Below are 16,064 nucleotides of genomic sequence, written 5' to 3'. Positions count from 1 at the left end.
AACATCAGCCTGGAGAGGCGGTGGTAAGAATACTCATGATCAGTCTGGAGAGGCGGAGGCAACAATACTCATGATCTACCTGTTGAGGTGGAGTTTCAAGGTTGAAGACATAGTGGGATGTACGCATTTGCTAGTTGAGGTAGAGTACGCTCAGCTTGAGGTGGAGTTGAACACACCGGTAATGGTACGACTATGGAGGACCTTGGGTGCTATAGGGATAGCACAGCTTGCGGGATTACTCTAAAAGAAGGCCAAGGGTGATTGGATGCAAGGAGACCTTCAAGGAAACGGGAGATGTCCTGTGTTGAAGATGTCATGGTGAATGCTTGTGGGACTACCTAAAATACCTAGCATAGTTAGACTACAAGGACCTTCGAGAAGGCGGAAGACATTCCGAGGGCTGAAGGGATGTGAGGTGTATACTTGTGGATTACTCTAAAAGCCAAGTGTGATTGGGAACAAGTAGATCTTCAAGGAAGCGGGAGATGTCTCGTGTTGAAGAGGTTATGGTAAAGGCTTGTGGAACTACCTAAAATTCCTGGCGTAGTTGGACTGCAAGTATCTTCGAGAAGGCGGAAGACATTCCGATGGCTGAAGAGGTTAGGGTGTAAACTTGTGGAGCTACTTGGTGTAGTGGGAACAAGGGAAAGAGCAGCAAGGTGTTGATGTTAAATGGGCATCATCACTAATTTGGAGTCAAGGTGGAGATTGTTGTGAAAGTGACTCAAAATTGGAGTTTGGAGGCCAAAAATTGATGTTTGCTGAAAGTACAAATCGGGGCCCGAATGGCAAAAATCGGGGCCCGATTTTGGCTGTCTTTGGGAGCAGTTTGGTACTGGAAAAATCGGCGCCCGAATGGTAAAAATCGGGGCCCGATTTTGCGTGCTGTTATTTTTCAGAAACGTATTTTTTGGGCCAGATTTGGTACAATTTTATGGGAGTTTCTTTTACTATAAATATAAGCATTGTATCAGTGTAAACCTGGAGATAGAGGGGGCTGAAACAAGGGTTTAGAAAGGCAACAACAAATCTAGGGTTTGTATAGAGTTTGTCTCTTTGGAACAAACACTAGGTTTTGAGGGTTGATTCACCTTGGGAAACACTATTAGGATTGAGTCTCTTGGTTACGGGAAGAGGCTGGGATTTGGGTAGAATTAGGCGGGAGACTGATTCTTGTAACTCAATACCTCTTTGTAACGTTACTCATCATATAGTGGAACGGAGGGCTGCTCTCTCCCCCAGACTAGGTCAATTTGGACCGAACTGGGTCAACAAATTCTTTTGTGTTCTCTTCTTCTTTTCTCTTGCTGTGTTGTTTTCTACTTTTGGCTTGTGATTATAACTGTTCTATTCACTTTGATTATTGGTTGCTTTATTATCCCTTGCTCCACACATCAAGTTGTTATTGGTGTGAGTTTTCTCATCGAATCCCCAACATATAATATTTATTTAATAATAATGAATAGTCTAACATATTATTCCTTTTTCTCCATTTGTAACTAAAACACTAACCCTTATAATATAGCAGTGTTGTATCAACCATCAATGTCTCCGGCTGCAAGAAGTTCAAAGATTTTCTCCCTTGAAAATATGCTTGCCACTTCTACAACTCAATTTTTTGAGTAAATGGTAATAATATATATTTTAGAGTTTAGGGTGTCGCATTGGTGATATCAGAGCAGTTTGAGAGAATTGATTTATGTTTGAATGCACTTGCTTAAAAGTGATTTTTATGGGTTGATGTTGTTTGGATAATTTGAATCAAAATTGATTTTGAACGTACAATGACTAAATTATCCTTTTAATTATATGTTAAACTAAAATCATAAATTCATTTTTATTGATTCATAAACTCACTTTAAAATGATATTAGTTTATAAGAGTTTATTTTTAATTTTTTTTATCAATTGTATATTTTTAATATAATATAAAAATCAAAGGGTGTCAAAAGAAAAAAAGAAAACAAAATCTGTGAGATAATTGAATGGGTTTATTACAAAAAAATAAATAAAAATCGAATGGGCCTTTTCTGAAACAATATTGATCTTGCTTCCCTGACCTTCAGAAACGGAACTGTAGCTAAAAAAAGGGAACAGTGAAACAAAAGGGAACAGTAGAAGAAAACGCAGCAGATAAAAAAGGGTAAAGCTGAAAATAAATTTGGGGCTTTTGCAGAATTGATTTTAACAGCCGCAGAAGCTCCAATTTGTGGCTTTGAGGAAACGTGAGTTTGGAGCTAGATTGACGTTTGGTAGAAGCGCTTTTGCAGTTACCCAAACATCTTCAAAAATGGTGAAATGACGTTTGAACATCTAGACTCGCGTTTGAGGTTGGAAAACGCGTATCCAAACAGGTACTATATGTGTTCGTGATCCACCACAAAGAACCACGCCCGTGCACTCTCTCACAATGTTAAATTGAGATATCATACAACTGTTAGGCCTTCTGAAGGACCAACCACTGGTGTGAATCGACACATTTGAGAAAGTTCAACCACACATGTGAGAATGATACCACATTTTCATCCAAAATATTAAAACTTAAGTATGAGTTTTTTTCATTTATTTGTTGTATATATTGAGCTTGAACTGCATTTGATATATCACAATATCCTCTCTCTTAAGTATGACGAAATTCTAGCCCGTTCTTGGCACGGGTTTCCATACTAGTAAAGTATCTAAAATTTGAATGTTCATGATGAGCTGCATTATTTAGCTCATAATTAATAGAGTGATTCTGCCTTTTTTTTTTTAAGGAATTCTGCCTTTTTTTGTTCTTCAGAGATTACTCTAGCTTTGAATATATTGTTACAACTTTTGTATATTCTTTTTTTTCACCAATTTTGTATATCATCAAACAAACGATTAATGCTATTTACTGCGAAAGATGGGCTTGCGAAATCATCCCGATACACATGGAATGTTTTTATTGCATGATTGATAAATGACCTCCATGTTTTCAGCCCACCACCCATGTATTCCACTAAAACCTGAATTTTGATTGGTCAATTTTTGTATCGTGATGAATTCTTGAAAAAAAGTGTCGCTTATTGTCTATTGACTATTGTCTATTGTTATCCAATATTGGTGTGAGAAATATTGTAATTACATTGATAACACAAAGTATCAATAAAAATATAAAATCATATTTTGCGAAGAACACTATTTTTTTTTATATAAGGTGAAATGAGTCAATTTACTAACGCATCTTGATGATTTTTTTTGTAGACACAGCTTACTTGTGCGGCGCGGTGAAAACTTAGACTTAGGTTTAGATAAAATAGTATTGAGTTTCAACTTTGTATTGCATCCACAACCACATTCACAAAAATATGATTTTAAATTAGGAATGTGGATGTGGATGTTGCAATTGCGGGCCATTGCAATGGGAATTGAGTTTGGTGCGAAGTAAAATCAATTGCTAGAAGAAACTATAACTACCGCAAGCAAAATATCTTGGAAAATTTTAGGGTTAATTAAGTTTTTAGTCCCTATAAATAAATCACAGTTTTGTTTTTAGTGTGATTTATTTTTATAGGGACTAAAAACAAAACTCCAGATATTTATAGGGACCAAAAACTTAATTAACCCAAAACAAAAAACTTATAAACACAAAAAAAAAAATTGAAAAGAGAGAATATGAATAAGAAAACAACAACATAAGAAATCACAATATAAAGTAACATAAGAATAAGAAATGTTAAATAAATAAAACAATAAAAAATAATAAATAAATAAAATAAAAGAGAATGAGATTGAAAGCAATGATTTCTTTATGGAAGAAAAAGGTAGATGAAAATAATGAAAATCAAATTGTCTATATACAGGAACGAATATGTCATAATCAACTTTGATTGGTTGATGAAAAATAAATGAGTCATATGATTCATTTTGATTGGCTAATAGAAAATGAATGAGTAAAGATCCATTTTGATTGGTTGATGAAAAAACATTAAATGAGATGGAGAATATGAAGACGCCACGTGTAATATTGCTTATAGATGTATGCTTTTGTATTATATAAAGATAAGATGGTTTGTGAGGAGAAGGAAAATAACAAAAGCGAAAGTGAGTGAGCACCAATAGCTTTTATAGTACATTTTGAATGAAGTATTGCATTTCTCTGTTCAATAATCCAAGACAAATAAGTTCAACTAAATAACTGATGTCCAAGTTAAAATATACTTGCCTCAAGTCTTCAAACAGTTGAGCATTTTGTGTGTTGCCTAACAACAAAATGAAAACGAGTTAAATGGCAAAATAATGCTAAACTTTTCACATAGCACACAGAAAATTACCAAAGACAAGTAATACAAGAATAGTATGCAAGCAATAACACATTTAACAAAAAGACACACAAGCATGATAGAAACTTGACTGACACGGGACCCACATGGTCTTATTGGACATAACTGCTCTGATATCACCAATGCGACACCCTAAACTCTAAAATATATATTATTACCATTTACTCAAAAAATTGAGTTGTAGAAGTGGCAAGCATATTTTCAAGGGAGAAAATCTTTGAACTTCTTGCAGCCGGAGATATTGATGGTTGATACAACACTGCTATATTATAAGGGTTAGTGTTTTAGTTACAGATGGAGAAATTTATTCAAAAAATTGAGTTGTAGAAGTGGCAAGCATATTTTCAAGGGAGAAAATATTTGAACTTCTTGCAGCCGGAGACATTGATGGTTGATACAACACTGCTATATTATAAGGGTTAGTGTTTTAGATACAGATGGAGAAATTTATTCAAAAAATTGAGTTGTAGAAGTGGCAAGCATATTTTCAAGGGAGAAAATCTTTGAACTTCTTGCAGCTGGAGACATTGATGGTTGATACAACACTGCTATATTATAAGGGTTAGTGTTTTAGTTACAGATGGAGAAAAAGGAATAATATTTTAGACTATTCATTATTATTAAATAAATATTATATTTTATAATAGCAGTTATGGGAATTATTGTGTAAGTTATTATGTAACAAGTAGTTATTAAGTTAGTTATGTATTGTGTGTGAATAAAAGGGAAACCACAGGCTGTTGTGGATTATTCTGAAAAGTAGAAAGTGGTTATTTGGAAGGAAGAGACCAAGCTCTCGAATTCTTGGAGGGGAGAGAACCAAGACTCTCGAATTTCTTGGGAAATCTATTGTATTATTAATATTAATTTGTATTTTAATACCAGTTTCTTTCTATCATAATACAGCAGGCATAATATTTACAATAAAACTTTTTATGTCTATGTGAATGTTATGACAAAAGAAAAATTTATAACCTTAATTATTTATATTAATACCAGACCTCTAATCTGAATTAAATAAGAAAACAATGTGTGATATGTAAGTACATAAGATAACATACTCTTAGGAGAAACTGATCACAAGACAAAATATAAGATACACTTAACATACAAGATAGCAAGATATTTTAAGATTGGGTCATGTTAACTTGTGCCCTTAAGGCACATGTTAAGCAACCTAAATAGAGCAATTTTGCATTGGAAAACACTATAACAACTTTTAAGAAGTTGAATGCACGCCTTTTGATATGTGTATTTCTATAATGAGTATCTTAACATGTGCCTTCAAGGCACAAGTTAACATTAGCCTTTAAGATTTTCTATTCTATTATATACATTAGCAATCAGTCAAACAGATAGTATTGTTGTACAATAATTTATGGATTCTATAACTGCATGGTTTTTATCACCTTGTATTGTTTAGCTTCGTCATCTCTGCTTCTTCTTTTAACCCGACACTCTCCTTGGCCATTTCAACCCTCCTGAAAAGAATAGTAAAAATTAAATGATCGAGTATGAGTATATCATCAGCCCTCCATAGCCATTTTAACCTGGTACTCAGTTTTCTGTTTTCGTTACAAAAATTCAAAATCAACCACAGAATTCTTGCATTTGCTGGTAAACTTCAATCACGGGAACAATTTTTTTTTTTCCAAAAACTCACACCAGTGGATATTATTAAAACATCTAAACCAAACATAGTGAGTAAATCAGATAATGGATTCTAAATTTTTAAGTTCGGATCAGTAATAGAGAACAATATAGCATAGCAAATAAATCCAAATAATGAATTATAAAAATTGACTTTATTAAGTACCACTCAGAGGTCCTGGTTCGTTTCAATTTAAAAGGTGAAATTGACATAAAGTTGTCATAAATTATTCTTGCACATATCAAAAGATCCTGATTTCAGAAGTCAGCCTTTACCAAATTATTCAACAATATACTTTGAAAATTTAATCAAGGAGTCTGCCTATTCAGGTATCTAAAAGTCTCCGATGAAGAATCTAAAAAATAAATAAATAACACATACACTTCCATTTGGCGTTGATACTCCGAAATGGAAAGTACTTTCGGAGTATCAACGCCAAATTTTATGAGAGGAAGCCTTTCGAGATTCCAAGAGTTAAAAAAACACAAAAAGAATGAAAGTATGTAAAGCTAACAGACTTCGTCAATAAAATTGTTCTTTGGCAAATGAAAGCAGATAGCATTAATGTGAATTTCCAATTCTATTCAAGATGAGATTAGTTATGAAAGAAAAACTCATTTACAAACATAAGTCATCATGACTAATTTTACTTCTTTTAAGTGGCTATAGCAGCAAGTTAGAGTCAAATAACAATGCATGCATAATACTTGTTAAGAGACACATAATTCAAAAAATCCATCTCAATATATAATTGTAGGAAAGAACACACCATATAAGATATGTTTGATGAGAAATTATTTCTTGTATATGGAATATGTGGAATATATAGGCTTGAAATTTGAAATTCACCATCAATGTCAAAGACATGTCATTTAACATGTTAATATCAATTTTAAATTGATGGTGGTTGGAGAAATTAAATTTTTATATAATATATTCTGTTAGAAATGATATCATTTACCATTTTAAGAGTTGGAAAGTGTTTACAGTACTTATCATATTGCTTGTCAAAAATGTGTGACAAAAACTCCTTGATGTTTCATTATTTGGTGCTTGATATGAATTCAACATGAAGACCTCAAGAGATAAATGAATTTGTAAGTGATAAGATTAAAGTGATCAATTCCTATAAAAAAGAATGAAGTGATCAAGTAACCTTCCTTAATGAGGGACCACACATGTCATGATGGTAACAGCATCCAGTTTCTTTTCCTCAGTTTTAAGAGAACATTTGCATCCTTCTCATCGATTTCTCTATTAACCTTAGGGCCTTCATGGCAAGGGGTGCTTATATATTCAAGCAATATCTAAATCAAGGGTTTTACAAAATTCAACAACCAACAACAATTAAACATAAACAGCTTTATGGAGTTGTAAACTCAGAGCTTACCTCAACAAAAAAGAGAAAGAAGATCCAACGGAGGATTGAAACATGCAACTGCAATAACAGCAAAAACTATGTAAATAACCCAATTGCTAAAGAGATAAGTCAGAAGCATTGATCATAAGAAAAGTGCATAGGAGTGAAAAGAAGAATTGTTCCCTCTTGTGAAATTAAATTTAGAGTCTGCAGTAACATCCGCAAAAAAAAAAAAAAAAAAAAAAAAAACTAATAGCAAAAGTTGGATAAAAGCTATTGTGTTGTTGTGATGGAGGCATTCCGTCTTTTCTATAGGTCTATCTAGAGTAAAAATATGAAAACAAATGAGTCCTACTAATATTGCAGAATAGACTGCGACTTTCAATTCACTAACAATGTTTATTCCTTTCTTCATATATGTAGCATACTTCCATGCTAGATACCACAACAAAAACAAATCATCTATTAAGAGAGAAAAAATCTCTAAAGCATGAAATTTTCTTTCGAATACGTTCACACCTCCATCACAAAAACATAATAGCTTGGTTAGGATTAGCCGTTGCATTATCTGAATTGGCAGAGTCTGCTTGTTTTTTCTTCGAAATTTGTATCCAATTTCACCATTTTTTGGTAGTGTAAATATTTTTTTTGGTAGTGATCCAATTTCACCATTTAATGACACATTCACTGTCCGTGTAAGATAAACATAGGAAGGAAATATTAAATACTAAAAACATAGTCGAGTTAAAAATTTAATGACACATTCAAAGCAAATTGTGGAAGGAAATATGGCATACCCCAATACAGAATCAAATTAAAAATTTCATATGGAGACTCGCAAAAAACATTCTACCAACAAGATGCAATTTAGTGAAGAAAGGTGTTCAGCTGGACCCTACTTGTCCTCTTTGTAACTCCGGTGCAGAGAATTCTACCCATCTTTTTATGCAATGTGATATCGCAAAACTGGTATGATTTTCCTCCCCTCTTTGTTTTCATGCCCCTTCTGACTTGGACTTGAATGACTGGCTTTTACACTGGCTGTCGTGTTAAAGTCACTTTGCAACTCAGGTGTTCTGCACTATGATGTCGAAAATATGGTCTGCAAGGAACCAGTGCCATTTTAAGCATCAACAACCTCTGCCCCATGTGATAGCAGCAGACGCAGTGGATTTTGTTTTAGAATTCAACAAAGCAAGCCCATGCAAGAAGGTTCTTCGTCAACAAAGTCTGTCTATGGGAAGTGAGCCTACGCATAAAGGTTTCAACATTATTCAAGTTGATGCAGAGTGCTATGCGAATGAACGGTTGCGATGGGCTGTGTTATCAAACACCAATCGAATGAAGTCATGCTAGCAGCCAGGAAGAGAGAAAACATAACAGCTGATCCTGCCACAGCTTAAACTCTCGCTATTAGATGGTGCCTGCAGCAAGAACGGGACCTGAAGCTGGAAAGAGTGTTGGTGAAGTCCAATGCACTTGTTGTGGTGGACTGCCTGAATGACATTAGTTGCTCTGCTGTTTTAGAACCTTTAATCTCAGATTGTAAGCTTCTTATCAGTAGTTTTATGCATTTTGCTGTCATGTTTATTAGTAGGAACTTGAATTTAGAGACCCACCACATGGTTGGGGTTGGTAACGTAGTTGGCTCCAAAACTTGGTTGGGTTTTATTCCCACACATAGAGTTGACATTCCCTGCATTCCTTTTGTTGCTTTCTTTGAATGAAATGTTTGAACTTCAAAAAAAATAAAAATAACATAGTTTTAAACCAAGATAAAAATAAAATTAATTCACAATGTTTCAAAAAAGTCTTTGGTAAAGAACAATTGAACATAGAATAAAAGGATAAAACTAAAAAGAGTCAACCACTATAAACAATGAGGAGCACAATATTAGTGTAATAAAAGGCAATATCTAACTTTTATAATATTCTGACAACAACCGAAGCAAAATGTCACACTGGCTTGCTCAAAACCCAAAATACAACACCAATTGCACATTCTCAAACCAATAGGCTAAAATACTACGGTCCTAAATTGAATCCCCTATGTGTACCGACCCTTTATCCTGTACCCAACAATGCAACCCAGCTAATCCTATATCGTTACCTATGAAACATGGACTCTAACACGGACACCTGACACCGCTAATGTAAAAAACATAGGACACCGACTCCGCTACCTATATATTAATTTATTTATAAAAGATCTAAACTAAGAATCAAAATACATACATATGCATCTAACTTGAACAACTTATTTCATTAAATAAAGTTCTATAACGAGATACAATAATATTTTGCCTTTATTTATCCATCTACTATCGAAAAATTTAAATGTGTTGTAATCAACTTTAATGTTTATAATCCCTCGTTGATTAACATTTCTCACACATCTTTAACTCTTGAATCTATTGTGTGGAAGCAGATGAAAAAAAAATATCAGATATTTGTTTAAGTTGGCCAACACGCCTCATATAAGTGTTACATAGGTGTCGGACATTGGTCCAAGGAGTGTCATAGTAAAGAAGAATACAACTTATTTAGGACACCTGTCCGACATGTGCGTACAGACATGCGTCATAGGAGTGTCGGACACCAACGAGTGTCTGACACCGCAACGCACCTAATCCTAGAGGTGTTCGTGCTTCATACAATACAATGTTAATAAATCACGAAAACCTCAGAAATAGTACAGTTTTAGTCTTATTTGGTGGTTCTCTATTCAACCTTCAAACTTTAACAAAGCTCATAAAAACCCATTTCTCTCTGAACCATGAAAAACAATATCAAAGACCCAGTTCACAACAATCTTTACTCTTCAATAACTTTATCAAAGCTAATAACTTTGTTATTCCTCCTAATCACTATTTCCTACCTTTTCTATTCCCTTGGTGATAGCTAGCCAACATAGCATTGTGGGGTTGAAAGAAAAAATGCTATAATTACCTGGTTTCAATGCATAAAGTTCAGTCTTTCAGCTCATTTAGCTTAGTTGTAGGTTGATGCTTGATGATGAAAGAATCAAATGAGGCTTTGGGGGCTTGAAATCCAACCTCGTATTAGCTAATTACTCTATTATCCCCTTTGGAGGAGGACCAAGTAGAAAATTTAGAATGCCGACACATGATCAAAAGCTCGTATATAATCTAAAAAGCAGCAACACAATAATTTGAACTTCCCACAATAATCAAAGTCTTGTAAATATTGCCACAATGTGAGACAATAATTCAAAAGTAATAAACCACAAACATCCATATTTGGAAAAACAATAAATAAAAAATGAACATGATTCAAAAAATGGTAAAACAGTTGTGCTATTAAAATAAACCATATCATGTTCTAATCACTTGAATTGAATGGATACAGAGGTGAAACTAATATGGAGAGAGTAATATTTAAGCCTAAATTGGTGATTTGTTCAAAAAGCTAATTAGTTTGTTAGTTATCATTTGATTTCCTGTTAGTATGTATTGGTGGATTCAATACATACGAAGGATCCATTTCAAAAAAAAAAACCCTAATTTATGCATTTAAGCAAATTGATTATGAAATTGCTATAGTAAAATTTTGGATGTTAAGAACAATTTGGATGAAATTGCTATTGAATTAATTAAATGATGATTTTTGTAAAAATTACAACCCATTTGAAGAGTTTATTAGCGGAAGACAAACAAAAAGGGGAGATAAGAAGATTGTTACCGGCTGGAGATGAAGAAACCGTTGTTGACAGCGATGGAAGAAATGGAGACAAAGAAGAAAGGAAAGCTAAAATGAAATAGTTGAGAGGAGAGAGCGCATGTTAGCTTAGGAAGTTAGAATTTCTTTTATTTATTTATTTATTTATTTTTTTGAAGGGAGATTAGTACTTGGTGGCCGAAGAAGCAATTCTATTAGCTTTGTTGAATGCCACTATGATTCTACCACCAGGGTGGGTGCTCTCTCTGACTCGGCCTGGAGTGTTGCGATCTCTTGTTCAAACTGATACGTTCTCTCTTTTTGTTTTCTTCAGTTTTGGATACAAGCAACTCAAAGTTGGAAGAGAGTACATGATCAATGTGTTCAACGAGTTTATCAATGCATGATTTGATTATTGATTTTGACAAGTAACTATAAGTTATGATTATGCAGATATTTGAGAATGATTTGATTATGCTAGCAACACTCATTTTTAACACTCTCTAGCACTCACTCATTTATTGGATGAAATCAATATATGTTCCACCATTTTATGGGGGTTCAATTTTCAAAGTGTAGATCTACAATGATTTAAACCAATAAAAGAGTGAGTATTAGAGAGAGTGTTCAAAAGTAATTGTTGTTAGAAAATTGCTGTTCACACATTAGAGAAGGCTGGGACACACATGTAAAATACGTTTTTGCCCCCTCGGCAGTTAACTGCCGAGGAATTAAAAATCCGGCTGCAGTTAACTGCCGAGGAATTCCTCGGTAGTTAACTGCCGAAGTTTTCTGCTACAAGTCTGGCAGAAGCTTTCTCATCTCCATTATTCATCACATCTTCAAATTTTTTGTCTCAAATCTCTCTCACAAATCTCTCTAAAAAACCCAACCAAATCCAACCAAATTTATTCAACAAAATCACAAGTAAGTAATTATAATGCTATTAACTTAAATTTTAGTTGTTATAAATGTTTTTATTTTTTAGTTTTTGAGTATATTTATTTTATTTTAGTTTTTGAGTAGATTTACATAGTATAATTCATTTTTAGAGTAAAATGTTTGTATGATGTTTATGTTATAGTTTAAAGTTTATTGGTTATATTTTAATTTGGTGTTTTAAATTAATTTTTTATTTTAGTTTTTAATTAGATTTACATGTTATAAATCATTTTTAGATTAGATGTTAGTTGATTAATTTTGTTAAAATGTTTGCATGATGATTATGTTATAATTTAAAAATTTTAGGATTATTTTTTTATTTGGTGTTTTATATTTTTAATTTTATTTTAGTAAGACTATATGATTTATTTTAAGAGTAAATATAATTTGAATAATTTTGCTATATTTTACGTGATTTTTTTTTTTTTAGACAATTACATTTTAGGGTTATTTTTATGATTTTTAGAGTCTATGTATAATTTGCAATGTTTGAATGAGTTTTTCATTGATTCTTTTAAATTTCTATGTGTGTAGATTTGAAACAATGGCCGGATGGATCGACGTTCATGCAACATTCAACGGCGGAGAAACTCATAGGTTGAAGGTTCGGTGCCTTGATGTAGCGTTAAGAGGTCTCAAGGATCAACTGAATGAATTCTACCAAGGAGTCAACCCCAGAGACACAAGGAGGGTGCAAAATATTTTGTATAAACGTCCAAAGCTCGACGAGGGGAGCGTATCATTCACTTGGGTGGAGTTAAAGAACGACGAAAACGTGACGAGCATGTATTGGGAGCACACAAAGTTCCAGTGGATCGATATGTGGGTGACGTTGCTGAGATCAACTGAAGATATCATCAACAACTTGATTCCGCCAGAAGATCGTCTTTAGTTAGGGTAAGGTGCATTCCAACTACAACAATTGTCTTACCTCTGAAATGGGGTAATTCAAACTTGCCAAACGGCGAGGACTCAAGCATTTCGCTCCGCATTTATGTTTTTCCTTTGAAAAGATTAAATTTTTGTTAGACTTGCTTAGATGATGGTATTAAGTGTCAAGGAATGGACCTCATTTCGTTGGCACTTGAATACCATCATCTAAATCAAGCCTGACAAAAATTTATTCTTTTCAAAGGAAAGCATGAATGCGGAGCGAAAAGCTTGAGTCTTGTTGTTTGGCAAGTTTGAATTTACCCCATTTCAGAGGTAAGACAATTGTTGTAGTTGGAATGCCCCATTTATGTAATGTAACGAAACCTGTATCGCAATATTTATTCGAACGAATTCATGCTATTGTAATATTTATTCGAATTCACGCTATCGCAATATTTATTCGAATTCACTCTATCGCAATATTTTAAATAACATAAAATAATTTTTAAAGAATTCCTAATAATTTTCTAACACAATTCTATTCTAAACAAAATAAAACAAAAAAAAAATAAAAAACTCGGCAGTTAAGTGCCGAGGAATACCTCGGTAGTTTAGTACCGAGGAAAACCTCGGCAGTTTACTACCGCCGGTTTCATCATTTCCTCGGCAGTTAACTGCCGAGTAATCCTGAAGCCAGAATTTGCAGAACCAGGTTGAAGGCAGAACCTGTTACATGTGTTTTTACACATTGTAAACACATTGTTTCGATGCCAAACCATAAAGCTAGTCAAATCAAATTACATACATAACTGAAATTGAAAATATAATACGGAAACGAGCAATTGTCATAAAAAAATGTCATCCAAACAAAGTAACAACAAATGTACTGTACTAACAAAACGGTCAAATGTCATGAAAATACACCAAAGTCCTAAAAATAAATCCCAAAAATACTAGCAGTCCTAATCCTACTGCTGGTCCTGGTCATGCTGGTGCTGCTGGTGCCTCCTCCTCGGTCTCTGGGCTCTCCTCCTGGTAATGATCGGCGTGATCTGCTGCCTAACATCCTGCAAGGCCGCATACAACTGCTGAGGGGTCATGCTCATCACCTCCTGACCCAAAAACTCATCAGCATGGGCAACAGCGCCGCTAACCATGTCATAGGTGTCAGGGGAGCTTCTCGCCTCGTACCGCTCCCACTGCTCTGCAACGATCTGCTCCTCGTTTGGAGGCCTCGGAACATCTCCCGGAAGAAGTGGCAAAATCTGAGGGTGAGACATAAGCGTGTACCATCGTACATAGCCCTCTGCCATACGCCATGGTTGCTCTCCTGCCTGCTCACCCCAATCAGCCTCCTTAAGTGTGTGAGTGCGGAAGTCCGAGAAGGCCTGCACAATCTCAGTCGGTGTCAGCGCTGGAACATCCGTCGGAGGTCTAGGTACCGACTGGACGTATCCGTACTGCCTCAATACCCTCTCTGGCAGGTGACGGTACACCCTACGGTCGCCGCACATGATCCAGCCAGAATACCAAAATACCTCCTCGAAAGGCTGGAACTCTCTGTGCCCTTCGTACGGCCTCCAGCATACGTCATCAAACGTAATGCGATCAAGCAATGACCGATACGTGGCCCCCTCTCCATGACCCTTCTGAAGAGTCCACCTCGCCGCAACCGGTAAATTTTCAATGTAGTCCGGGTTTGGATCAACAGTGTAAAACTTAGGGAAGTGCGACAAAAACCATGCCTGCATAAACCATACAAATCACATATAAATAAATTAAAGTTAACTAAAAAAATAAAATTTACAATTAACAAAAAAAATATAACAAAATATAACAAAATAATAATAGTTAACAAAAAAAATTAAAGTTAACGAAAAAATATAACAAAATATAACAAAATAATAATAGTTAACAAAAAAAATTTAATTTAAATTTAATTTTTACTTACAGTGAGCAGTGTCACGCTTCCCCCAAGCTGCCTGTCTCCGGGCAAACAAGCCTGAGCTAACTCATCGTACAGGTATGCAAGTGCCATCCCTCCCCATGAATAAGCACGCATCCCCGCGTAGCCGTCCGCCATAGTCGTCAAATAAATCAACTGGATGCGCTTGTTGCTTCTATCCACAAACAACAGGCATCCAACCAAGTATAGAAGGTAGGACTTCACACAATAAGTCCTAACCCTCTCCAACTCCTCCAGCTCCTCTGGATCCTGTGTATCCGCCAAAAGGTTGGCTCTACCAAGGTGCGTCGTATAAAACTCCCTCAGCTTAGGATAACTAATGTATCCACCATACTCAGTATTGCAGATTTTCTCTGCCTGCGACCTCGACGCACCCAAGTGAGTCATCAGTAGTGCCTCTCCCTCATGTCTCAGCATCTTCTTCCGGTGGCCCAACATCCGCCCTTCAATCGGGACATGCATAAGACATGCGACATCATCCAAAGTCACAGTCATCTCCCCCATAGGCATGTGAAAAGTGCTGGTCTCGGAATGCCACCTCTCGCATAAAGTCATCAGCAAAGCGTGAGGCACAGTGGCGTAGCCCAAGTATACCAAATCATGTAAGCCACTCTGCATAAGCGGATCCCAAAACCATCTCTGATTGGGGTTTGGACGTCCGAGACTCAAAATCTTGGGGCCATGATTAATTGGTTTTACAAAACGCTTCTTGCGGCACTGCAAAAATAGAAAAATAAACATAGTTTAAACAATGTAAACATTTAACTAATAAATATTAAACTTAACAAATGCTAAAATAAAAATAAAGAAAACATATAAAGAAAATCACATATAAATAAAACATATAAAGAAAACATATAAATAAAACAATTTAAAGAAAATCACATATAAATAAAACATATAAATAAAACATATTTAAAGAAAGTCACATATAAATAAAACATATAAAGAAAACATATAAATAAAACATATTTAAAGAAAGTCACATATAAATAAAACATATAAAGAAAACATATAAATAAAACATATTTAAAGAAAGTCACATATAAATAAAACATATAAAGAAAACATATAAATAAAACATATAAAGAAAACATATAAATAAAACAATTTAAAGAAAATCACATATAAATAAAACATATAAATAAAACATATTTAAAGAAAGTCACATATAAATAAAACATATAAAGAAAACATATAAATAAAACAATTTAAAGAAAATCACACATAAATAAAACATATAAATAAAACATATCAATAAAACATATAAATAAAACATATAATCTAA

General features: G+C 34.3%; 2 long non-coding RNA genes across 4 annotated transcripts; one reads left to right on the top strand and one right to left on the bottom strand.

Moving 5' to 3' along the window:
* Window positions 1–3,990: 3,990 nt before the first annotated feature.
* On the bottom strand, window positions 3,991–11,159 carry LOC146922849 (uncharacterized). Of its 3 annotated transcripts, none has more exons than XR_015012620.1 (7): window positions 11,020–11,159; window positions 10,267–10,466; window positions 8,115–9,054; window positions 7,348–7,395; window positions 7,114–7,264; window positions 5,716–5,787; window positions 3,991–4,225 (listed from the first exon to the last, which is right to left on the bottom strand). It is a non-coding gene; the product is annotated as an uncharacterized LOC146922849 (long non-coding RNA). The 3 variants fall into 3 exon arrangements; XR_015012621.1 differs by having other exon boundaries at window positions 10,267–10,402; window positions 11,020–11,143; XR_015012622.1 differs by lacking the exon at window positions 10,267–10,466 and having other exon boundaries at window positions 11,020–11,106.
* Window positions 11,160–11,645: 486 nt separating this feature from the next.
* Window positions 11,646–13,279, top strand: LOC146922848 (uncharacterized). The gene is made up of 2 exons (XR_015012618.1): window positions 11,646–11,922; window positions 12,472–13,279. It is a non-coding gene; the product is annotated as an uncharacterized LOC146922848 (long non-coding RNA).
* Window positions 13,280–16,064: the final 2,785 nt, after the last annotated feature.

This window comes from Medicago sativa, chromosome 5 (genome assembly GCF_051527215.1).
Source record: "Medicago sativa cultivar Bolivia chromosome 5, Bolivia_mono, whole genome shotgun sequence".
NCBI classification, from domain to species: Eukaryota; Viridiplantae; Streptophyta; class Magnoliopsida; order Fabales; family Fabaceae; genus Medicago; species Medicago sativa.
The sequence above is the reverse complement of the archived record's forward strand: the minus strand, read 5'-3'. Positions and strand labels throughout refer to the sequence as shown.